The sequence below is a fragment of the Microcebus murinus genome, chromosome 25 (genome assembly GCF_040939455.1).
Source record: "Microcebus murinus isolate Inina chromosome 25, M.murinus_Inina_mat1.0, whole genome shotgun sequence".
NCBI classification, from domain to species: domain Eukaryota; kingdom Metazoa; phylum Chordata; class Mammalia; order Primates; family Cheirogaleidae; genus Microcebus; species Microcebus murinus.
The window spans coordinates 28,122,777-28,146,936 of NC_134128.1; the positions used below are offsets into that span (position 1 = coordinate 28,122,777).

At 64.5% G+C, this 24,160-nt stretch overlaps 7 pseudogenes; all 7 read right to left on the reverse strand.

Annotated features, from left to right (window-relative positions):
- Window positions 1–262: 262 nt before the first annotated feature.
- Window positions 263–381, reverse strand: LOC142864591 (uncharacterized; annotated as a pseudogene).
- A 3,523-nt stretch (window positions 382–3,904) lies between these two features.
- Window positions 3,905–4,023, reverse strand: LOC142864592 (uncharacterized; annotated as a pseudogene).
- A 3,523-nt stretch (window positions 4,024–7,546) lies between these two features.
- On the reverse strand, window positions 7,547–7,665 carry LOC142864594 (uncharacterized; annotated as a pseudogene).
- Window positions 7,666–11,189: 3,524 nt separating this feature from the next.
- On the reverse strand, window positions 11,190–11,308 carry LOC142864663 (uncharacterized; annotated as a pseudogene).
- Window positions 11,309–14,815: 3,507 nt separating this feature from the next.
- On the reverse strand, window positions 14,816–14,934 carry LOC142864595 (uncharacterized; annotated as a pseudogene).
- A 3,527-nt stretch (window positions 14,935–18,461) lies between these two features.
- Window positions 18,462–18,580, reverse strand: LOC142864596 (uncharacterized; annotated as a pseudogene).
- Window positions 18,581–22,107: 3,527 nt separating this feature from the next.
- Window positions 22,108–22,226, reverse strand: LOC142864597 (uncharacterized; annotated as a pseudogene).
- Window positions 22,227–24,160: the final 1,934 nt, after the last annotated feature.

Genomic DNA, 24,160 nt, shown 5'->3' on the forward strand with positions numbered 1-24,160 from the left:
CCCTCTCAGACTCTCGAGGTTTCCTCCAGCGTGTCGGTTCCCACAGACCAGACCTTTGGTCTGAGACCTGACAGTCCAGATGGCACGCATGCTGCCCCGTGGCGGCGGTGTCCCCGCTTGGGACAAGAGGAGGCCCCACGGTGCGGGCTGGGGCGGCAGGCACCGCGGCGGGCGCTGAGGGTGGGGGTGATCCGCCGGACGGCCGCCCCGCCGCCGCGCTCCCAGCAAGGGGACAGAGCAACAGGCAAAAAAAAAAAAAAAAAGCCTAGGGCACCCGGGATTCCCAGGCGGTCTCCCATCCAAGTACTAACCAGGCCCGACGCTGCTTAGCTTCTGAGAGCAGACGAGATGGGGCGCGTTCGGGGTGGTGTGGCCGTAGACCGCGGAGGGCGCCCCTGCCCCGCTCAAGAGGCCAGCCTCACCGCGCTTCCCCGCGATAGCGCTGACCCGCGCCGGGCCTGTGGAGTTCGCCGGCCCGGTCGGGCGGACTCCGGAGGACTGAGGTGAGGGACGTGGCGGGGCGGGGTGGGATGGGGGGCTGTCTACACACACACACACACACACACAGACACGATGCGCCTCCACGGCTGGACCCGCCAAGGTGGAGACCTTCCAGCCCCCCTCCTCTCCTCACCTCGCCTCCTTCACCTACCCGCCCCCACCCCCAGCGCGCGGCCGCTGACTGCGCACGCGCGCTCACCCTTTGACCCCAGCCAGGGGCCGCCCTCCCGCACAACCCCTGTCAGCTGCGCCCCCGCCCTGTGGGTGGGCTGCCGCCTATTCCCCAGGGCCAGGGCTGGGGCACAGCGCATGGGGGAGGGGAGCGAGTGTAGGGGCGTCTCTCGGGATGTGTCCCATGGCTGGGGTGGGGCGGGGCGGGGTGGTTTGGGGGGCGCTGAAGAAATCAGTCCCCTCCATCTCCTACCTCTGGAAAACCCCCAAGCCCTTGGAGAACTGCCGGCACCGCTCCCGTGGGGGCCGGGACCCTGCTCTGTGTCCTCCTGTGGCCCAGTCCAAGGGGCCTGGGCCTGGCCCGGGGCTGGATTGGACCCCAACCACCCTCGGGTGTGGACTTGCTAAAAGCCGGCGATTAGATATTGGATTCGAGCTTCCTTGAGGTCATTTCACTAATGAAGGCACCGAAAAGAGTTTCCTAATCCATCTGTGAGGGTGGCAACTGAAAGAGAATTTTAAAGCTGACAGAATAGGCGAGGAAAGGCATAGGAGATTTCCACACCCAGTAAGGAAGACTTTCCCGAAATGGAAGAAAGAAACGAGCAAACAGAGACACCGGTAGCCCGCCCGGATCAGAGTCTGCTCCTTAGAGAAAGCACCCTGACCAGGTTCACCCGTGGGTGGGTGGCGAGCCAGTGGCATTCAGAAGCGCGAGGCCCCCAGTCCGTGCAGAAGACACCTGCACTCGGGTGTGTGTGGCGGCAGGATTCCCAAGCAGCTCCAAATGGTAATCCAAAGAGAAGCCAGGGAGTTCCCAAGGCCCCAGGTGTCCTCAGCCCACGACTGGCTGCTGGGGGAATGCGAAGCCCGGCTCCTTGTCTCAGAGCGGGACAACCAGGAGGTGGGACGTACACCCCGGGGTTCCCAGGAGGATCAGGCTGAAGCTGGTACTTGGCCTGAAAATGTCCCCTCGCATGGGCACCCCCTTCCGCTTCCGGCTCCTCTACTCCCGGTGCCCCTCCATCCAGGGGCCAGACTTTAAGAAGTCACCCGCAGGAGAATCCTGGTCCCAAAGGAGCCTTCTGGGGGACCCGTGCTGAGAGAGGGTGTGGGCATGGCCCGCTGGGGCTCTGCCCGGCCCAGGGCTGGGAGATGCCACCTCCCAGCTCCGGGTCCCTGCAGGAAGCGTTGGCAAGCACAGGGCCAGTCCCCCAAAGGCCCAGGTGCAGGGAGCCCAGGCCAAGCAGCCTGTGGAAGAAGCCACATGCCGTGCCACCCCGGGAACACGACTGCAGGTCGCGGCCCCTCCCGCCTCCTCCCCGACATGGCGCAGGGCTCAGAGACACCTGAGACGCTGCTACCAAAGTCCAAAGGGCATCGGTTGCTCCTCCAAAGCACCCGAGCAGACCGCGTTGTCCAGCCAGCCCCTGGGCCTCCCTGGGGTGCCCAGCACAAAAGTGCAGACAACCACCGGACTCGCAATATCAGTTTGAGGATGTTTCTGCCACTCTAAGGACCCGCAGGCCAGCTGGGCCTTCAGGCAGGACAGAGAGCCCCGGAATCCGACGTGGAGAGCTGCGTGGACGTCCCCATCAGGAGGCGGTCCCCACCTCCGAGGCTCTCCCCTTGCGGGGAGCGGCAGCCCCAGGGCCTCAGGGAAGACACCAGGCTGGGCCCCCCGCGGCACAGCGGGGCACGTCCCCGTCCCCGGCAGGGGACTTAGCGATGCCTGCGCCAGACTGCTGCGGCCGCCCTGCTGCCGGGTTCCTGGAGGGCTTCCTGGAAGCAGCGTCCACACCAAGCCCCTGGAAGGCCCAGGCGACGGAGGAGCCGGTCAGGCAGGGGCCGAGGACGGTGACGGGCGGGGAGGAGCGTGTCAGGCAGGGGCAGAGGACGGTGACAGGCCGGGCGGGAAGGAGCCGGTCAGGCAGGGGCCCAGGACAGTGACGGGCCTGGCCGGGGAGGAGCGGAGCGAGTCAGGCAGTGGCCCAGGTGGTGGGCCGGGCGGGGACGAGCCTGTCAGGCAGGGGCAGAGGACGGTGACGGTGACGGTGACGGGCCGGGGCGGGAAGGGGCCGGTCAGGCAGGGGCAGGGGCCGAGGACAGTGACGGGCCTGGCGGGGGAGGAGCGCGTCAGGCAGGGGCAGAGGAGACGGGCTGGGTAAGGGGTAGGGTGACAGTTAGGGCACAATTCACAATCGCAAAGATGTGGAAGCGACCCGAGTGCCCATCCATCCAGGAGTGCATTAATAACATGCGGCGCGTGGACACCACGGAGTGCCATTCGGCTGTGAGGAGCAGCGGTGAGAGCGCGCCTCTCGTGTTCTCCTGGCCAGAGCTGGAACCCGTTCCAGTAGGCCAGGTATCCCAAGAACGGACACACGAGCACCACGTGCGCGCGCTCACCGGCAAATTGGTACGAACGGATGGACACCTAAGTGGACAGCGAGGAATCACCTTCATCGGGTGGGTGTCGGGCGGGCGTGGGGAGGGGGTGGGCATACACATGCATTAGGGAGGGGGTGGGTGCGCACCGACTGGGGGATGGGCGCACTTGAAGCTCTGACCCGAGGGGGGAGGCGGGGAAAGAGCAATGCACCCGACCTGAACATTGGTACCCCCACAATACGCTGGGAGAAAATGAGAAATAAATAAGGAGACAGGGGGGAGGGGGGCACGGGCAACACATGTCACCTCAATACTTGTACTCCCATCATCTGCTTGAAAAGAGAGAGAAAAGAAAATGCAATCATAGAGATAAGAGACACTTTCTAAGAAAATGAATCCGAAAAGAAAAGTAAAAGGAGGCCTGTCGAGCAGGTCTGGGTGTGACTCCGGATCCCCCAACCTCCAGTGCCACCACCAGAGATTCCTGCGTGTAGCCCATAGAACCCCAAAAGCAACGGGACGAGTTCTGGTCACATACTCGCTCAAAGTGACATCCTGGAATCCTTCCGGAACTCCCTCCCCTCTCAGACTCTCGAGGTTTCCTCCAGCGTGTCGGTTCCCACAGACCAGACCTTTGGTCTGAGACCTGACAGTCCAGATGGCACGCATGCTGCCCTGTGGCGGCGGTGTCCCCGCTTGGGACAAGAGGAGGCCCCACGGTGCGGGCTGGGGCGGCAGGCACCGCGGCGGGCGCTGAGGGTGGGGGTGATCCGCCGGACGGCCGCCCCGCCGCTGCGCTCCCAGCAAGGGGACAGAGCAACAGGCAAAAAAAAAAAAAAAAAGCCTAGGGCACCCGGGATTCCCAGGCGGTCTCCCATCCAAGTACTAACCAGGCCCGACGCTGCTTAGCTTCTGAGAGCAGACGAGATGGGGCGCGTTCGGGGTGGTGTGGCCGTAGACCGCGGAGGGCGCCCCTGCCCCGCTCAAGAGGCCAGCCTCACCGCGCTTCCCCGCGATAGCGCTGACCCGCGCCGGGCCTGTGGAGTTCGCCGGCCCGGTCGGGCGGACTCCGGAGGACTGAGGTGAGGGACGTGGCGGGGCGGGGTGGGATGGGGGGCTGTCTACACACACACACACACACACACAGACACGATGCGCCTCCACGGCTGGACCCGCCAAGGTGGAGACCTTCCAGCCCCCCTCCTCTCCTCACCTCGCCTCCTTCACCTACCCGCCCCCACCCCCAGCGCGCGGCCGCTGACTGCGCACGCGCGCTCACCCTTTGACCCCAGCCAGGGGCCGCCCTCCCGCACAACCCCTGTCAGCTGCGCCCCCGCCCTGTGGGTGGGCTGCCGCCTATTCCCCAGGGCCAGGGCTGGGGCACAGCGCATGGGGGAGGGGAGCGAGTGTAGGGGCGTCTCTCGGGATGTGTCCCATGGCTGGGGTGGGGCGGGGCGGGGTGGTTTGGGGGGCGCTGAAGAAATCAGTCCCCTCCATCTCCTACCTCTGGAAAACCCCCAAGCCCTTGGAGAACTGCCGGCACCGCTCCCGTGGGGGCCGGGACCCTGCTCTGTGTCCTCCTGTGGCCCAGTCCAAGGGGCCTGGGCCTGGCCCGGGGCTGGATTGGACCCCAACCACCCTCGGGTGTGGACTTGCTAAAAGCCGGCGATTAGATATTGGATTCGAGCTTCCTTGAGGTCATTTCACTAATGAAGGCACCGAAAAGAGTTTCCTAATCCATCTGTGAGGGTGGCAACTGAAAGAGAATTTTAAAGCTGACAGAATAGGCGAGGAAAGGCATAGGAGATTTCCACACCCAGTAAGGAAGACTTTCCCGAAATGGAAGAAAGAAACGAGCAAACAGAGACACCGGTAGCCCGCCCGGATCAGAGTCTGCTCCTTAGAGAAAGCACCCTGACCAGGTTCACCCGTGGGTGGGTGGCGAGCCAGTGGCATTCAGAAGCGCGAGGCCCCCAGTCCGTGCAGAAGACACCTGCACTCGGGTGTGTGTGGCGGCAGGATTCCCAAGCAGCTCCAAATGGTAATCCAAAGAGAAGCCAGGGAGTTCCCAAGGCCCCAGGTGTCCTCAGCCCACGACTGGCTGCTGGGGGAATGCGAAGCCCGGCTCCTTGTCTCAGAGCGGGACAACCAGGAGGTGGGACGTACACCCCGGGGTTCCCAGGAGGATCAGGCTGAAGCTGGTACTTGGCCTGAAAATGTCCCCTCGCATGGGCACCCCCTTCCGCTTCCGGCTCCTCTACTCCCGGTGCCCCTCCATCCAGGGGCCAGACTTTAAGAAGTCACCCGCAGGAGAATCCTGGTCCCAAAGGAGCCTTCTGGGGGACCCGTGCTGAGAGAGGGTGTGGGCATGGCCCGCTGGGGCTCTGCCCGGCCCAGGGCTGGGAGATGCCACCTCCCAGCTCCGGGTCCCTGCAGGAAGCGTTGGCAAGCACAGGGCCAGTCCCCCAAAGGCCCAGGTGCAGGGAGCCCAGGCCAAGCAGCCTGTGGAAGAAGCCACATGCCGTGCCACCCCGGGAACACGACTGCAGGTCGCGGCCCCTCCCGCCTCCTCCCCGACATGGCGCAGGGCTCAGAGACACCTGAGACGCTGCTACCAAAGTCCAAAGGGCATCGGTTGCTCCTCCAAAGCACCCGAGCAGACCGCGTTGTCCAGCCAGCCCCTGGGCCTCCCTGGGGTGCCCAGCACAAAAGTGCAGACAACCACCGGACTCGCAATATCAGTTTGAGGATGTTTCTGCCACTCTAAGGACCCGCAGGCCAGCTGGGCCTTCAGGCAGGACAGAGAGCCCCGGAATCCGACGTGGAGAGCTGCGTGGACGTCCCCATCAGGAGGCGGTCCCCACCTCCGAGGCTCTCCCCTTGCGGGGAGCGGCAGCCCCAGGGCCTCAGGGAAGACACCAGGCTGGGCCCCCCGCGGCACAGCGGGGCACGTCCCCGTCCCCGGCAGGGGACTTAGCGATGCCTGCGCCAGACTGCTGCGGCCGCCCTGCTGCCGGGTTCCTGGAGGGCTTCCTGGAAGCAGCGTCCACACCAAGCCCCTGGAAGGCCCAGGCGACGGAGGAGCCGGTCAGGCAGGGGCCGAGGACGGTGACGGGCGGGGAGGAGCGTGTCAGGCAGGGGCAGAGGACGGTGACAGGCCGGGCGGGAAGGAGCCGGTCAGGCAGGGGCCCAGGACAGTGACGGGCCTGGCCGGGGAGGAGCGGAGCGAGTCAGGCAGTGGCCCAGGTGGTGGGCCGGGCGGGGACGAGCCTGTCAGGCAGGGGCAGAGGACGGTGACGGTGACGGTGACGGGCCGGGGCGGGAAGGGGCCGGTCAGGCAGGGGCAGGGGCCGAGGACAGTGACGGGCCTGGCGGGGGAGGAGCGCGTCAGGCAGGGGCAGAGGAGACGGGCTGGGTAAGGGGTAGGGTGACAGTTAGGGCACAATTCACAATCGCAAAGATGTGGAAGCGACCCGAGTGCCCATCCATCCAGGAGTGCATTAATAACATGCGGCGCGTGGACACCACGGAGTGCCATTCGGCTGTGAGGAGCAGCGGTGAGAGCGCGCCTCTCGTGTTCTCCTGGCCAGAGCTGGAACCCGTTCCAGTAGGCCAGGTATCCCAAGAACGGACACACGAGCACCACGTGCGCGCGCTCACCGGCAAATTGGTACGAACGGATGGACACCTAAGTGGACAGCGAGGAATCACCTTCATCGGGTGGGTGTCGGGCGGGCGTGGGGAGGGGGTGGGCATACACATGCATTAGGGAGGGGGTGGGTGCGCACCGACTGGGGGATGGGCGCACTTGAAGCTCTGACCAGAGGGGGGAGGCGGGGAAAGAGCAATGCACCCGACCTGAACATTGGTACCCCCACAATACGCTGGGAGAAAATGAGAAATAAATAAGGAGACAGGGGGGAGGGGGGCACGGGCAACACATGTCACCTCAATACTTGTACTCCCATCATCTGCTTGAAAAGAGAGAGAAAAGAAAATGCAATCATAGAGATAAGAGACACTTTCTAAGAAAATGAATCCGAAAAGAAAAGTAAAAGGAGGCCTGTCGAGCAGGTCTGGGTGTGACTCCGGATCCCCCAACCTCCAGTGCCACCACCAGAGATTCCTGCGTGTAGCCCATAGAACCCCAAAAGCAACGGGACGAGTTCTGGTCACATACTCGCTCAAAGTGACATCCTGGAATCCTTCCGGAACTCCCTCCCCTCTCAGACTCTCGAGGTTTCCTCCAGCGTGTCGGTTCCCACAGACCAGACCTTTGGTCTGAGACCTGACAGTCCAGATGGCACGCATGCTGCCCTGTGGCGGCGGTGTCCCCGCTTGGGACAAGAGGAGGCCCCACGGTGCGGGCTGGGGCGGCAGGCACCGCGGCGGGCGCTGAGGGTGGGGGTGATCCGCCGGACGGCCGCCCCGCCGCTGCGCTCCCAGCAAGGGGACAGAGCAACAGGCAAAAAAAAAAAAAAAAAGCCTAGGGCACCCGGGATTCCCAGGCGGTCTCCCATCCAAGTACTAACCAGGCCCGACGCTGCTTAGCTTCTGAGAGCAGACGAGATGGGGCGCGTTCGGGGTGGTGTGGCCGTAGACCGCGGAGGGCGCCCCTGCCCCGCTCAAGAGGCCAGCCTCACCGCGCTTCCCCGCGATAGCGCTGACCCGCGCCGGGCCTGTGGAGTTCGCCGGCCCGGTCGGGCGGACTCCGGAGGACTGAGGTGAGGGACGTGGCGGGGCGGGGTGGGATGGGGGGCTGTCTACACACACACACACACACACACAGACACGATGCGCCTCCACGGCTGGACCCGCCAAGGTGGAGACCTTCCAGCCCCCCTCCTCTCCTCACCTCGCCTCCTTCACCTACCCGCCCCCACCCCCAGCGCGCGGCCGCTGACTGCGCACGCGCGCTCACCCTTTGACCCCAGCCAGGGGCCGCCCTCCCGCACAACCCCTGTCAGCTGCGCCCCCGCCCTGTGGGTGGGCTGCCGCCTATTCCCCAGGGCCAGGGCTGGGGCACAGCGCATGGGGGAGGGGAGCGAGTGTAGGGGCGTCTCTCGGGATGTGTCCCATGGCTGGGGTGGGGCGGGGCGGGGTGGTTTGGGGGGCGCTGAAGAAATCAGTCCCCTCCATCTCCTACCTCTGGAAAACCCCCAAGCCCTTGGAGAACTGCCGGCACCGCTCCCGTGGGGGCCGGGACCCTGCTCTGTGTCCTCCTGTGGCCCAGTCCAAGGGGCCTGGGCCTGGCCCGGGGCTGGATTGGACCCCAACCACCCTCGGGTGTGGACTTGCTAAAAGCCGGCGATTAGATATTGGATTCGAGCTTCCTTGAGGTCATTTCACTAATGAAGGCACCGAAAAGAGTTTCCTAATCCATCTGTGAGGGTGGCAACTGAAAGAGAATTTTAAAGCTGACAGAATAGGCGAGGAAAGGCATAGGAGATTTCCACACCCAGTAAGGAAGACTTTCCCGAAATGGAAGAAAGAAACGAGCAAACAGAGACACCGGTAGCCCGCCCGGATCAGAGTCTGCTCCTTAGAGAAAGCACCCTGACCAGGTTCACCCGTGGGTGGGTGGCGAGCCAGTGGCATTCAGAAGCGCGAGGCCCCCAGTCCGTGCAGAAGACACCTGCACTCGGGTGTGTGTGGCGGCAGGATTCCCAAGCAGCTCCAAATGGTAATCCAAAGAGAAGCCAGGGAGTTCCCAAGGCCCCAGGTGTCCTCAGCCCACGACTGGCTGCTGGGGGAATGCGAAGCCCGGCTCCTTGTCTCAGAGCGGGACAACCAGGAGGTGGGACGTACACCCCGGGGTTCCCAGGAGGATCAGGCTGAAGCTGGTACTTGGCCTGAAAATGTCCCCTCGCATGGGCACCCCCTTCCGCTTCCGGCTCCTCTACTCCCGGTGCCCCTCCATCCAGGGGCCAGACTTTAAGAAGTCACCCGCAGGAGAATCCTGGTCCCAAAGGAGCCTTCTGGGGGACCCGTGCTGAGAGAGGGTGTGGGCATGGCCCGCTGGGGCTCTGCCCGGCCCAGGGCTGGGAGATGCCACCTCCCAGCTCCGGGTCCCTGCAGGAAGCGTTGGCAAGCACAGGGCCAGTCCCCCAAAGGCCCAGGTGCAGGGAGCCCAGGCCAAGCAGCCTGTGGAAGAAGCCACATGCCGTGCCACCCCGGGAACACGACTGCAGGTCGCGGCCCCTCCCGCCTCCTCCCCGACATGGCGCAGGGCTCAGAGACACCTGAGACGCTGCTACCAAAGTCCAAAGGGCATCGGTTGCTCCTCCAAAGCACCCGAGCAGACCGCGTTGTCCAGCCAGCCCCTGGGCCTCCCTGGGGTGCCCAGCACAAAAGTGCAGACAACCACCGGACTCGCAATATCAGTTTGAGGATGTTTCTGCCACTCTAAGGACCCGCAGGCCAGCTGGGCCTTCAGGCAGGACAGAGAGCCCCGGAATCCGACGTGGAGAGCTGCGTGGACGTCCCCATCAGGAGGCGGTCCCCACCTCCGAGGCTCTCCCCTTGCGGGGAGCGGCAGCCCCAGGGCCTCAGGGAAGACACCAGGCTGGGCCCCCCGCGGCACAGCGGGGCACGTCCCCGTCCCCGGCAGGGGACTTAGCGATGCCTGCGCCAGACTGCTGCGGCCGCCCTGCTGCCGGGTTCCTGGAGGGCTTCCTGGAAGCAGCGTCCACACCAAGCCCCTGGAAGGCCCAGGCGACGGAGGAGCCGGTCAGGCAGGGGCCGAGGACGGTGACGGGCGGGGAGGAGCGTGTCAGGCAGGGGCAGAGGACGGTGACAGGCCGGGCGGGAAGGAGCCGGTCAGGCAGGGGCCCAGGACAGTGACGGGCCTGGCCGGGGAGGAGCGGAGCGAGTCAGGCAGTGGCCCAGGTGGTGGGCCGGGCGGGGACGAGCCTGTCAGGCAGGGGCAGAGGACGGTGACGGTGACGGTGACGGGCCGGGGCGGGAAGGGGCCGGTCAGGCAGGGGCAGGGGCCGAGGACAGTGACGGGCCTGGCGGGGGAGGAGCGCGTCAGGCAGGGGCAGAGGAGACGGGCTGGGTAAGGGGTAGGGTGACAGTTAGGGCACAATTCACAATCGCAAAGATGTGGAAGCGACCCGAGTGCCCATCCATCCAGGAGTGCATTAATAACATGCGGCGCGTGGACACCACGGAGTGCCATTCGGCTGTGAGGAGCAGCGGTGAGAGCGCGCCTCTCGTGTTCTCCTGGCCAGAGCTGGAACCCGTTCCAGTAGGCCAGGTATCCCAAGAACGGACACACGAGCACCACGTGCGCGCGCTCACCGGCAAATTGGTACGAACGGATGGACACCTAAGTGGACAGCGAGGAATCACCTTCATCGGGTGGGTGTCGGGCGGGCGTGGGGAGGGGGTGGGCATACACATGCATTAGGGAGGGGGTGGGTGCGCACCGACTGGGGGATGGGCGCACTTGAAGCTCTGACCAGAGGGGGGAGGCGGGGAAAGAGCAATGCACCCGACCTGAACATTGGTACCCCCACAATACGCTGGGAGAAAATGAGAAATAAATAAGGAGACAGGGGGGAGGGGGGCACGGGCAACACATGTCACCTCAATACTTGTACTCCCATCATCTGCTTGAAAAGAGAGAGAAAAGAAAATGCAATCATAGAGATAAGAGACACTTTCTAAGAAAATGAATCCGAAAAGAAAAGTAAAAGGAGGCCTGTCGAGCAGGTCTGGGTGTGACTCCGGATCCCCCAACCTCCAGTGCCACCACCAGAGATTCCTGCCTGTAGCCCATAGAACCCCAAAAGCAACGGGACGAGTTCTGGTCACATACTCGCTCAAAGTGACATCCTGGAATCCTTCCGGAACTCCCTCCCCTCTCAGACTCTCGAGGTTTCCTCCAGCGTGTCGGTTCCCACAGACCAGACCTTTGGTCTGAGACCTGACAGTCCAGATGGCACGCATGCTGCCCCGTGGCGGCGGTGTCCCCGCTTGGGACAAGAGGAGGCCCCACGGTGCGGGCTGGGGCGGCAGGCACCGCGGCGGGCGCTGAGGGTGGGGGTGATCCGCCGGACGGCCGCCCCGCCGCCGCGCTCCCAGCAAGGGGACAGAGCAACAGGCAAAAAAAAAAAAAAAAAAGCCTAGGGCACCCGGGATTCCCAGGCGGTCTCCTATCCAAGTACTAACCAGGCCCGACGCTGCTTAGCTTCTGAGAGCAGACGAGATGGGGCGCGTTCGGGGTGGTGTGGCCGTAGACCGCGGAGGGCGCCCCTGCCCCGCTCAAGAGGCCAGCCTCACCGCGCTTCCCCGCGATAGCGCTGACCCGCGCCGGGCCTGTGGAGTTCGCCGGCCCGGTCGGGCGGACTCCGGAGGACTGAGGTGAGGGACGTGGCGGGGCGGGGTGGGATGGGGGGCTGTCTACACACACACACACACAGACACGATGCGCCTCCACGGCTGGACCCGCCAAGGTGGAGACCTTCCAGCCCCCCTCCTCTCCTCACCTCGCCTCCTTCACCTACCCGCCCCCACCCCCAGCGCGCGGCCGCTGACTGCGCACGCGCGCTCACCCTTTGACCCCAGCCAGGGGCCGCCCTCCCGCACAACCCCTGTCAGCTGCGCCCCCGCCCTGTGGGTGGGCTGCCGCCTATTCCCCAGGGCCAGGGCTGGGGCACAGCGCATGGGGGAGGGGAGCGAGTGTAGGGGCGTCTCTCGGGATGTGTCCCATGGCTGGGGTGGGGCGGGGCGGGGTGGTTTGGGGGGCGCTGAAGAAATCAGTCCCCTCCATCTCCTACCTCTGGAAAACCCCCAAGCCCTTGGAGAACTGCCGGCACCGCTCCCGTGGGGGCCGGGACCCTGCTCTGTGTCCTCCTGTGGCCCAGTCCAAGGGGCCTGGGCCTGGCCCGGGGCTGGATTGGACCCCAACCACCCTCGGGTGTGGACTTGCTAAAAGCCGGCGATTAGATATTGGATTCGAGCTTCCTTGAGGTCATTTCACTAATGAAGGCACCGAAAAGAGTTTCCTAATCCATCTGTGAGGGTGGCAACTGAAAGAGAATTTTAAAGCTGACAGAATAGGCGAGGAAAGGCATAGGAGATTTCCACACCCAGTAAGGAAGACTTTCCCGAAATGGAAGAAAGAAACGAGCAAACAGAGACACCGGTAGCCCGCCCGGATCAGAGTCTGCTCCTTAGAGAAAGCACCCTGACCAGGTTCACCCGTGGGTGGGTGGCGAGCCAGTGGCATTCAGAAGCGCGAGGCCCCCAGTCCGTGCAGAAGACACCTGCACTCGGGTGTGTGTGGCGGCAGGATTCCCAAGCAGCTCCAAATGGTAATCCAAAGAGAAGCCAGGGAGTTCCCAAGGCCCCAGGTGTCCTCAGCCCACGACTGGCTGCTGGGGGAATGCGAAGCCCGGCTCCTTGTCTCAGAGCGGGACAAGCAGGAGGTGGGACGTACACCCCGGGGTTCCCAGGAGGATCAGGCTGAAGCTGGTACTTGGCCTGAAAATGTCCCCTCGCATGGGCACCCCCTTCCGCTTCCGGCTCCTCTACTCCCGGTGCCCCTCCATCCAGGGGCCAGACTTTAAGAAGTCACCCGCAGGAGAATCCTGGTCCCAAAGGAGCCTTCTGGGGGACCCGTGCTGAGAGAGGGTGTGGGCATGGCCCGCTGGGGCTCTGCCCGGCCCAGGGCTGGGAGATGCCACCTCCCAGCTCCGGGTCCCTGCAGGAAGCGTTGGCAAGCACAGGGCCAGTCCCCCAAAGGCCCAGGTGCAGGGAGCCCAGGCCAAGCAGCCTGTGGAAGAAGCCACATGCCGTGCCACCCCGGGAACACGACTGCAGGTCGCGGCCCCTCCCGCCTCCTCCCCGACATGGCGCAGGGCTCAGAGACACCTGAGACGCTGCTACCAAAGTCCAAAGGGCATCGGTTGCTCCTCCAAAGCACCCGAGCAGACCGCGTTGTCCAGCCAGCCCCTGGGCCTCCCTGGGGTGCCCAGCACAAAAGTGCAGACAACCACCGGACTCGCAATATCAGTTTGAGGATGTTTCTGCCACTCTAAGGACCCGCAGGCCAGCTGGGCCTTCAGGCAGGACAGAGAGCCCCGGAATCCGACGTGGAGAGCTGCGTGGACGTCCCCATCAGGAGGCGGTCCCCACCTCCGAGGCTCTCCCCTTGCGGGGAGCGGCAGCCCCAGGGCCTCAGGGAAGACACCAGGCTGGGCCCCCCGCGGCACAGCGGGGCACGTCCCCGTCCCCGGCAGGGGACTTAGCGATGCCTGCGCCAGACTGCTGCGGCCGCCCTGCTGCCGGGTTCCTGGAGGGCTTCCTGGAAGCAGCGTCCACACCAAGCCCCTGGAAGGCCCAGGCGACGGAGGAGCCGGTCAGGCAGGGGCCGAGGACGGTGACGGGCGGGGAGCAGCGTGTCAGGCAGGGGCCGAGGACGGTGACAGGCCGGGCGGGAAGGAGCCGGTCAGGCAGGGGCCCAGGACAGTGACGGGCCTGGCCGGGGAGGAGCGGAGCGAGTCAGGCAGTGGCCCAGGTGGTGGGCCGGGCGGGGACGAGCCTGTCAGGCAGGGGCAGAGGACGGTGACGGTGACGGGGCGGGAAGGGGCCGGTCAGGCAGGGGCAGGGGCCAAGGACAGTGACGGGCCTGGCGGGGGAGGAGCGCGTCAGGCAGGGGCAGAGGAGACGGGCTGGGTAAGGGGTAGGGTGACAGTTAGGGCACAATTCACAATCGCAAAGATGTGGAAGCGACCCGAGTGCCCATCCATCCAGGAGTGCATTAATAACATGCGGCGCGTGGACACCACGGAGTGCCATTCGGCTATGAGGAGCAGCGGTGAGAGGGCGCCTCTCGTGTTCTCCTGGCCAGAGCTGGAACCCGTTCCAGTAGGCCAGGTATCCCAAGAACGGACACACGAGCACCACGTGCGCGCGCTCACCGGCAAATTGGTACGAACGGATGGACACCTAAGTGGACAGCGAGGAATCACCTTCATCGGGTGGGTGTCGGGCGGGCGTGGGGAGGGGGTGGGCATACACATGCATTAGGGAGGGGGTGGGTGCGCACCGACTGGGGGATGGGCGCACTTGAAGCTCTGACCCGAGGGGGGAGGCGGGGAAAGAGCAATGCACCCGACCTGAACATTGGTACCCCCACAATACGCTGGGAGAAAATGAGAAATAAATAAGGAGACAGGGGGGAGGGGGGCACGGGCAACACATGTCACCTCAATACTTGTACTCCCATCATCTGCTTGAAAAGAGAGAGAAAAGAAAATGCAATCATAGAGATAAGAGACACTTTCTAAGAAAATGAATCCGAAAAGAAAAGTAAAAGGAGGCCTGTCGAGCAGGTCTGGGTGTGACTCCGGTTCCCCCAACCTCCAGTGCCACCACCAGAGATTCCTGCGTGTAGCCCATAGAACCCCAAAAGCAACGGGACGAGTTCTGGTCACATACTCGCTCAAAGTGACATCCTGGAATCCTTCCGGAACTCCCTCCCCTCTCAGACTCTCGAGGTTTCCTCCAGCGTGTCGGTTCCCACAGACCAGACCTTTGGTCTGAGACCTGACAGTCCAGATGGCACGCATGCTGCCCCGTGGCGGCGGTGTCCCGGCTTGGGACAAGAGGAGGCCCCACGGTGCGGGCTGGGGCGGCAGGCACCGCGGCGGGCGCTGAGGGTGGGGGTGATCCGCCGGACGGCCGCCCCGCCGCCGCGCTCCCAGCAAGGGGACAGAGCAACAGGCAAAAAAAAAAAAAAAAAAGCCTAGGGCACCCGGGATTCCCAGGCGGTCTCCCATCCAAGTACTAACCAGGCCCGACGCTGCTTAGCTTCTGAGAGCAGACGAGATGGGGCGCGTTCGGGGTGGTGTGGCCGTAGACCGCGGAGGGCGCCCCTGCCCCGCTCAAGAGGCCAGCCTCACCGCGCTTCCCCGCGATAGCGCTGACCCGCGCCGGGCCTGTGGAGTTCGCCGGCCCGGTCGGGCGGACTCCGGAGGACTGAGGTGAGGGACGTGGCGGGGCGGGGTGGGATGGGGGGCTGTCTACACACACACACACACACACACAGACACGATGCGCCTCCACGGCTGGACCCGCCAAGGTGGAGACCTTCCAGCCCCCCTCCTCTCCTCACCTCGCCTCCTTCACCTACCCGCCCCCACCCCCAGCGCGCGGCCGCTGACTGCGCACGCGCGCTCACCCTTTGACCCCAGCCAGGGGCCGCCCTCCCGCACAACCCCTGTCAGCTGCGCCCCCGCCCTGTGGGTGGGCTGCCGCCTATTCCCCAGGGCCAGGGCTGGGGCACAGCGCATGGGGGAGGGGAGCGAGTGTAGGGGCGTCTCTCGGGATGTGTCCCATGGCTGGGGTGGGGCGGGGCGGGGTGGTTTGGGGGGCGCTGAAGAAATCAGTCCCCTCCATCTCCTACCTCTGGAAAACCCCCAAGCCCTTGGAGAACTGCCGGCACCGCTCCCGTGGGGGCCGGGACCCTGCTCTGTGTCCTCCTGTGGCCCAGTCCAAGGGGCCTGGGCCTGGCCCGGGGCTGGATTGGACCCCAACCACCCTCGGGTGTGGACTTGCTAAAAGCCGGCGATTAGATATTGGATTCGAGCTTCCTTGAGGTCATTTCACTAATGAAGGCACCGAAAAGAGTTTCCTAATCCATCTGTGAGGGTGGCAACTGAAAGAGAATTTTAAAGCTGACAGAATAGGCGAGGAAAGGCATAGGAGATTTCCACACCCAGTAAGGAAGACTTTCCCGAAATGGAAGAAAGAAACGAGCAAACAGAGACACCGGTAGCCCGCCCGGATCAGAGTCTGCTCCTTAGAGAAAGCACCCTGACCAGGTTCACCCGTGGGTGGGTGGCGAGCCAGTGGCATTCAGAAGCGCGAGGCCCGCAGTCCGTGCAGAAGACACCTGCACTCGGGTGTGTGTGGCGGCAGGATTCCCAAGCAGCTCCAAATGGTAATCCAAAGAGAAGCCAGGGAGTTCCCAAGGCCCCAGGTGTCCTAAGCCCACGACTGGCTGCTGGGGGAATGCGAAGCCCGGCTCCTTGTCTCAGAGGGGGACAACCAGGAGGTGGGACGTACACCCCGGGGTTCCCAGGAGGATCAGGCTGAAGCTGGTACTTGGCCTGAAAATGTCCCCTCGCATGGGCACCCCCTTCCGCTTCCGGCTCCTCTACTCCCGGAGCCCCTCCATCCAGGGGCCAGACTTTAAGAAGTCACCCGCAGGAGAATCCTGGTCCCAAAGGAGCCTTCTGGGGGACCCGTGCTGAGAGAGGTTGTGGGCATGGCCCGCTGGGGTTCTGCCCGGCCCAGGGCTGGGAGATGCCACCTCCCAGCTCCGGGTCCCTGCAGGAAGCGTTGGCAAGCACAGGGCCAGTCCCCCAAAGGCCCAGGTGCAGGGAGCCCAGGCCAAGCAGCCTGTGGAAGAAGCCACATGCCGTGCCACCCCGGGAACACGACTGCAGGTCGCGGCCCCTCCCGCCTCCTCCCCGACATGGCGCAGGGCTCAGAGACACCTGAGACGCTGCTACCAAAGTCCAAAGGGCATCGGTTGCTCCTCCAAAGCACCCGAGCAGACCGCGTTGTCCAGCCAGCCCCTGGGCCTCCCTGGGCTGCCCAGCACAAAAGTGCAGACAACCACCGGACTCGCAATATCAGTTTGAGGATGTTTCTGCCACTCTAAGGACCCGCAGGCCAGCTGGGCCTTCAGGCAGGACAGAGAGCCCCGGAATCCGACGTGGAGAGCTGCGTGGACGTCCCCATCAGGAGGCGGTCCCCACCTCCGAGGCTCTCCCCTTGCGGGGAGCGGCAGCCCCAGGGCCTCAGGGAAGACACCAGGCTGGGCCCCCCGCGGCACAGCGGGGCACGTCCCCGTCCCCGGCAGGGGACTTAGCGATGCCTGCGCCAGACTGCTGCGGCCGCCCTGCTGCCGGGTTCCTGGAGGGCTTCCTGGAAGCAGCGTCCACACCAAGCCCCTGGAAGGCCCAGGCGACGGAGGAGCCGGTCAGGCAGGGGCCGAGGACGGTGACGGGCGGGGAGGAGCGTGTCAGGCAGGGGCAGAGGACGGTGACAGGCCGGGCGGGAAGGAGCCGGTCAGGCAGGGGCCCAGGACAGTGACGGGCCTGGCCGGGGAGGAGCGGAGCGAGTCAGGCAGTGGCCCAGGTGGTGGGCCGGGCGGGGACGAGCCTGTCAGGCAGGGGCAGAGGACGGTGACGGTGACGGTGACGGTGACGGGCCGGGGCGGGAAGGGGCCGGTCAGGCAGGGGCAGGGGCCGAGGACAGTGACGGGCCTGGCGGGGGAGGAGCGCGTCAGGCAGGGGCAGAGGAGACGGGCTGGGTAAGGGGTAGGGTGACAGTTAGGGCACAATTCACAATCGCAAAGATGTGGAAGCGACCCGAGTGCCCATCCATCCAGGAGTGCATTAATAACATGCGGCGCGTGGACACCACGGAGTGCCATTCGGCTGTGAGGAGCAGCGGTGAGAGCGCGCCTCTCGTGTTCTCCTGGCCAGAGCTGGAACCCGTTCCAGTAGGCCAGGTATCCCAAGAACGGACACACGAGCACCACGTGCGCGCGCTCACCGGCAAATTGGTACGAACGGATGGACACCTAAGTGGACAGCGAGGAATCACCTTCATCGGGTGGGTGTCGGGCGGGCGTGGGGAGGGGGTGGGCATACACATGCATTAGGGAGGGGGTGGGTGCGCACCGACTGGGGGATGGGCGCACTTGAAGCTCTGACCAGAGGGGGGAGGCGGGGAAAGAGCAATGCACCCGACCTGAACATTGGTACCCCCACAATACGCTGGGAGAAAATGAGAAATAAATAAGGAGACAGGGGGGAGGGGGGCACGGGCAACACATGTCACCTCAATACTTGTACTCCCATCATCTGCTTGAAAAGAGAGAGAAAAGAAAATGCAATCATAGAGATAAGAGACACTTTCTAAGAAAATGAATCCGAAAAGAAAAGTAAAAGGAGGCCTGTCGAGCAGGTCTGGGTGTGACTCCGGATCCCCCAACCTCCAGTGCCACCACCAGAGATTCCTGCGTGTAGCCCATAGAACCCCAAAAGCAACGGGACGAGTTCTGGTCACATACTCGCTCAAAGTGACATCCTGGAATCCTTCCGGAACTCCCTCCCCTCTCAGACTCTCGAGGTTTCCTCCAGCGTGTCGGTTCCCACAGACCAGACCTTTGGTCTGAGACCTGACAGTCCAGATGGCACGCATGCTGCCCCGTGGCGGCGGTGTCCCCGCTTGGGACAAGAGGAGGCCCCACGGTGCGGGCTGGGGCGGCAGGCACCGCGGCGGGCGCTGAGGGTGGGGGTGATCCGCCGGACGGCCGCCCCGCCGCCGCGCTCCCAGCAAGGGGACAGAGCAACAGGCAAAAAAAAAAAAAAAGCCTAGGGCACCCGGGATTCCCAGGCGGTCTCCCATCCAAGTACTAACCAGGCCCGACGCTGCTTAGCTTCTGAGAGCAGACGAGATGGGGCGCGTTCGGGGTGGTGTGGCCGTAGACCGCGGAGGGCGCCCCTGCCCCGCTCAAGAGGCCAGCCTCACCGCGCTTCCCCGCGATAGCGCTGACCCGCGCCGGGCCTGTGGAGTTCGCCGGCCCGGTCGGGCGGACTCCGGAGGACTGAGGTGAGGGACGTGGCGGGGCGGGGTGGGATGGGGGGCTGTCTACACACACACACACACACACACAGACACGATGCGCCTCCACGGCTGGACCCGCCAAGGTGGAGACCTTCCAGCCCCCCTCCTCTCCTCACCTCGCCTCCTTCACCTACCCGCCCCCACCCCCAGCGCGCGGCCGCTGACTGCGCACGCGCGCTCACCCTTTGACCCCAGCCAGGGGCCGGCCTCCCACACAACCCCTGTCAGCTGCGCCCCCGCCCTGTGGGTGGGCTGCCGCCTATTCCCCAGGGCCAGGGCTGGGACACAGCGCATGGGGGAGGGGAGCGAGTGTAGGGGCGTCTCTCGGGATGTGTCCCATGGCTGGGGTGGGGCGGGGCGGGGTGGTTTGGGGGGCGCTGAAGAAATCAGTCCCCTCCATCTCCTACCTCTGGAAAACCCCCAAGCCCTTGGAGAACTGCCGGCACCGCTCCCGTGGGGGCCGGGACCCTGCTCTGTGTCCTCCTGTGGCCCAGTCCAAGGGGCCTGGGCCTGGCCCGGGGCTGGATTGGACCCCAACCACCCTCGGGTGTGGACTTGCTAAAAGCCGGCGATTAGATATTGGATTCGAGCTTCCTTGAGGTCATTTCACTAATGAAGGCACCGAAAAGAGTTTCCTAATCCATCTGTGAGGGTGGCAACTGAAAGAGAATTTTAAAGCTGACAGAATAGGCGAGGAAAGGCATAGGAGATTTCCACACCCAGTAAGGAAGACTTTCCCGAAATGGAAGAAAGAAACGAGCAAACAGAGACACCGGTAGCCCGCCCGGATCAGAGTCTGCTCCTTAGAGAAAGCACCCTGACCAGGTTCACCCGTGGGTGGGTGGCGAGCCAGTGGCATTCAGAAGCGCGAGGCCCGCAGTCCGTGCAGAAGACACCTGCACTCGGGTGTGTGTGGCGGCAGGATTCCCAAGCAGCTCCAAATGGTAATCCAAAGAGAAGCCAGGGAGTTCCCAAGGCCCCAGGTGTCCTCAGCCCACGACTGGCTGCTGGGGGAATGCGAAGCCCGGCTCCTTGTCTCAGAGGGGGACAACCAGGAGGTGGGACGTACACCCCGGGGTTCCCAGGAGGATCAGGCTGAAGCTGGTACTTGGCCTGAAAATGTCCCCTCGCATGGGCACCCCCTTCCGCTTCCGGCTCCTCTACTCCCGGAGCCCCTCCATCCAGGGGCCAGACTTTAAGAAGTCACCCGCAGGAGAATCCTGGTCCCAAAGGAGCCTTCTGGGGGACCCGTGCTGAGAGAGGTTGTGGGCATGGCCCGCTGGGGTTCTGCCCGGCCCAGGGCTGGGAGATGCCACCTCCCAGCTCCGGGTCCCTGCAGGAAGCGTTGGCAAGCACAGGGCCAGTCCCCCAAAGGCCCAGGTGCAGGGAGCCCAGGCCAAGCAGCCTGTGGAAGAAGCCACATGCCGTGCCACCCCGGGAACACGACTGCAGGTCGCGGCCCCTCCCGCCTCCTCCCCGACATGGCGCAGGGCTCAGAGACACCTGAGACGCTGCTACCAAAGTCCAAAGGGCATCGGTTGCTCCTCCAAAGCACCCGAGCAGACCGCGTTGTCCAGCCAGCCCCTGGGCCTCCCTGGGGTGCCCAGCACAAAAGTGCAGACAACCACCGGACTCGCAATATCAGTTTGAGGATGTTTCTGCCACTCTAAGGACCCGCAGGCCAGCTGGGCCTTCAGGCAGGACAGAGAGCCCCGGAATCCGACGTGGAGAGCTGCGTGGACGTCCCCATCAGGAGGCGGTCCCCACCTCCGAGGCTCTCCCCTTGCGGGGAGCGGCAGCCCCAGGGCCTCAGGGAAGACACCAGGCTGGGCCCCCCGCGGCACAGCGGGGCACGTCCCCGTCCCCGGCAGGGGACTTAGCGATGCCTGCGCCAGACTGCTGCGGCCGCCCTGCTGCCGGGTTCCTGGAGGGCTTCCTGGAAGCAGCGTCCACACCAAGCCCCTGGAAGGCCCAGGCGACGGAGGAGCCGGTCAGGCAGGGGCCGAGGACGGTGACGGGCGGGGAGGAGCGTGTCAGGCAGGGGCCGAGGACGGTGACAGGCCGGGCGGGAAGGAGCCGGTCAGGCAGGGGCCCAGGACAGTGACGGGCCTGGCCGGGGAGGAGCGGAGCGAGTCAGGCAGTGGCCCAGGTGGTGGGCCGGGCGGGGACGAGCCTGTCAGGCAGGGGCAGAGGACGGTGACGGTGACGGTGACGGTGACGGGCCGGGGCGGGAAGGGGCCGGTCAGGCAGGGGCAGGGGCCGAGGACAGTGACGGGCCTGGCGGGGGAGGAGCGCGTCAGGCAGGGGCAGAGGAGACGGGCTGGGTAAGGGGTAGGGTGACAGTTAGGGCACAATTCACAATCGCAAAGATGTGGAAGCGACCCGAGTGCCCATCCATCCAGGAGTGCATTAATAACATGCGGCGCGTGGACACCACGGAGTGCCATTCGGCTGTGAGGAGCAGCGGTGAGAGCGCGCCTCTCGTGTTCTCCTGGCCAGAGCTGGAACCCGTTCCAGTAGGCCAGGTATCCCAAGAACGGACACACGAGCACCACGTGCGCGCGCTCACCGGCAAATTGGTACGAACGGATGGACACCTAAGTGGACAGCGAGGAATCACCTTCATCGGGTGGGTGTCGGGCGGGCGTGGGGAGGGGGTGGGCATACACATGCATTAGGGAGGGGGTGGGTGCGCACCGACTGGGGGATGGGCGCACTTGAAGCTCTGACCCGAGGGGGGAGGCGGGAAAGAGCAATGCACCCGACCTGAACATTGGTACCCCCACAATACGCTGGGAGAAAATGAGAAATAAATAAGGAGACAGGGGGGAGGGGGGCACGGGCAACACATGTCACCTCAATACTTGTACTCCCATCATCTGCTTGAAAAGAGAGAGAAAAGAAAATGCAATCATAGAGATAAGAGACACTTTCTAAGAAAATGAATCCGAAAAGAAAAGTAAAAGGAGGCCTGTCGAGCAGGTCTGGGTGTGACTCCGGATCCCCTAACCTCCAGTGCCACCACCAGAGATTCCTGCGTGTAGCCCATAGAACCCCAAAAGCAACGGGACGAGTTCTGGTCACATACTCGCTCAAAGTGACATCCTGGAATCCTTCCGGAACTCCCTCCCCTCTCAGACTCTCGAGGTTTCCTCCAGCGTGTCGGTTCCCACAGACCAGACCTTTGGTCTGAGACCTGACAGTCCAGATGGCACGCATGCTGCCCCGTGGCGGCGGTGTCCCGGCTTGGGACAAGAGGAGGCCCCACGGTGCGGGCTGGGGCGGCAGGCACCGCGGCGGGCGCTGAGGGTGGGGGTGATCCGCCGGACGGCCGCCCCGCCGCCGCGCTCCCAGCAAGGGGACAGAGCAACAGGCAAAAAAAAAAAAAAAAGCCTAGGGCACCCGGGATTCCCAGGCGGTCTCCCATCCAAGTACTAACCAGGCCCGACGCTGCTTAGCTTCTGAGAGCAGACGAGATGGGGCGCGTTCGGGGTGGTGTGGCCGTAGACCGCGGAGGGCGCCCCTGCCCCGCTCAAGAGGCCAGCCTCACCGCGCTTCCCCGCGATAGCGCTGACCCGCGCCGGGCCTGTGGAGTTCGCCGGCCCGGTCGGGCGGACTCCGGAGGACTGAGGTGAGGGACGTGGCGGGGCGGGGTGGGATGGGGGGCTGTCTACACACACACACACACACACACAGACACGATGCGCCTCCACGGCTGGACCCGCCAAGGTGGAGACCTTCCAGCCCCCCTCCTCTCCTCACCTCGCCTCCTTCACCTACCCGCCCCCACCCCCAGCGCGCGGCCGCTGACTGCGCACGCGCGCTCACCCTTTGACCCCAGCCAGGGGCCGCCCTCCCGCACAACCCCTGTCAGCTGCGCCCCCGCCCTGTGGGTGGGCTGCCGCCTATTCCCCAGGGCCAGGGCTGGGGCACAGCGCATGGGGGAGGGGAGCGAGTGTAGGGGCGTCTCTCGGGATGTGTCCCATGGCTGGGGTGGGGCGGGGCGGGGTGGTTTGGGGGGCGCTGAAGAAATCAGTCCCCTCCATCTCCTACCTCTGGAAAACCCCCAAGCCCTTGGAGAACTGCCGGCACCGCTCCCGTGGGGGCCGGGACCCTGCTCTGTGTCCTCCTGTGGCCCAGTCCAAGGGGCCTGGGCCTGGCCCGGGGCTGGATTGGACCCCAACCACCCTCGGGTGTGGACTTGCTAAAAGCCGGCGATTAGATATTGGATTCGAGCTTCCTTGAGGTCATTTCACTAATGAAGGCACCGAAAAGAGTTTCCTAATCCATCTGTGAGGGTGGCAACTGAAAGAGAATTTTAAAGCTGACAGAATAGGCGAGGAAAGGCATAGGAGATTTCCACACCCAGTAAGGAAGACTTTCCCGAAATGGAAGAAAGAAACGAGCAAACAGAGACACCGGTAGCCCGCCCGGATCAGAGTCTGCTCCTTAGAGAAAGCACCCTGACCAGGTTCACCCGTGGGTGGGTGGCGAGCCAGTGGCATTCAGAAGCGCGAGGCCCCCAGTCCGTGCAGAAGACACCTGCACTCGGGTGTGTGTGGCGGCAGGATTCCCAAGCAGCTCCAAATGGTAATCCAAAGAGAAGCCAGGGAGTTCCCAAGGCCCCAGGTGTCCTCAGCCCACGACTGGCTGCTGGGGGAATGCGAAGCCCGGCTCCTTGTCTCAGAGCGGGACAACCAGGAGGTGGGACGTACACCCCGGGGTTCCCAGGAGGATCAGGCTGAAGCTGGTACTTGGCCTGAAAATGTCCCCTCGCATGGGCACCCCCTTCCGCTTCCGGCTCCTCTACTCCCGGTGCCCCTCCATCCAGGGGCCAGACTTTAAGAAGTCACCCGCAGGAGAATCCTGGTCCCAAAGGAGCCTTCTGGGGGACCCGTGCTGAGAGAGGGTGTGGGCATGGCCCGCTGGGGCTCTGCCCGGCCCAGGGCTGGGAGATGCCACCTCCCAGCTCCGGGTCCCTGCAGGAAGCGTTGGCAAGCACAGGGCCAGTCCCCCAAAGGCCCAGGTGCAGGGAGCCCAGGCCAAGCAGCCTGTGGAAGAAGCCACATGCCGTGCCACCCCGGGAACACGACTGCAGGTCGCGGCCCCTCCCGCCTCCTCCCCGACATGGCGCAGGGCTCAGAGACACCTGAGACGCTGCTACCAAAGTCCAAAGGGCATCGGTTGCTCCTCCAAAGCACCCGAGCAGACCGCGTTGTCCAGCCAGCCCCTGGGCCTCCCTGGGGTGCCCAGCACAAAAGTGCAGACAACCACCGGACTCGCAATATCAGTTTGAGGATGTTTCTGCCACTCTAAGGACCCGCAGGCCAGCTGGGCCTTCAGGCAGGACAGAGAGCCCCGGAATCCGACGTGGAGAGCTGCGTGGACGTCCCCATCAGGAGGCGGTCCCCACCTCCGAGGCTCTCCCCTTGCGGGGAGCGGC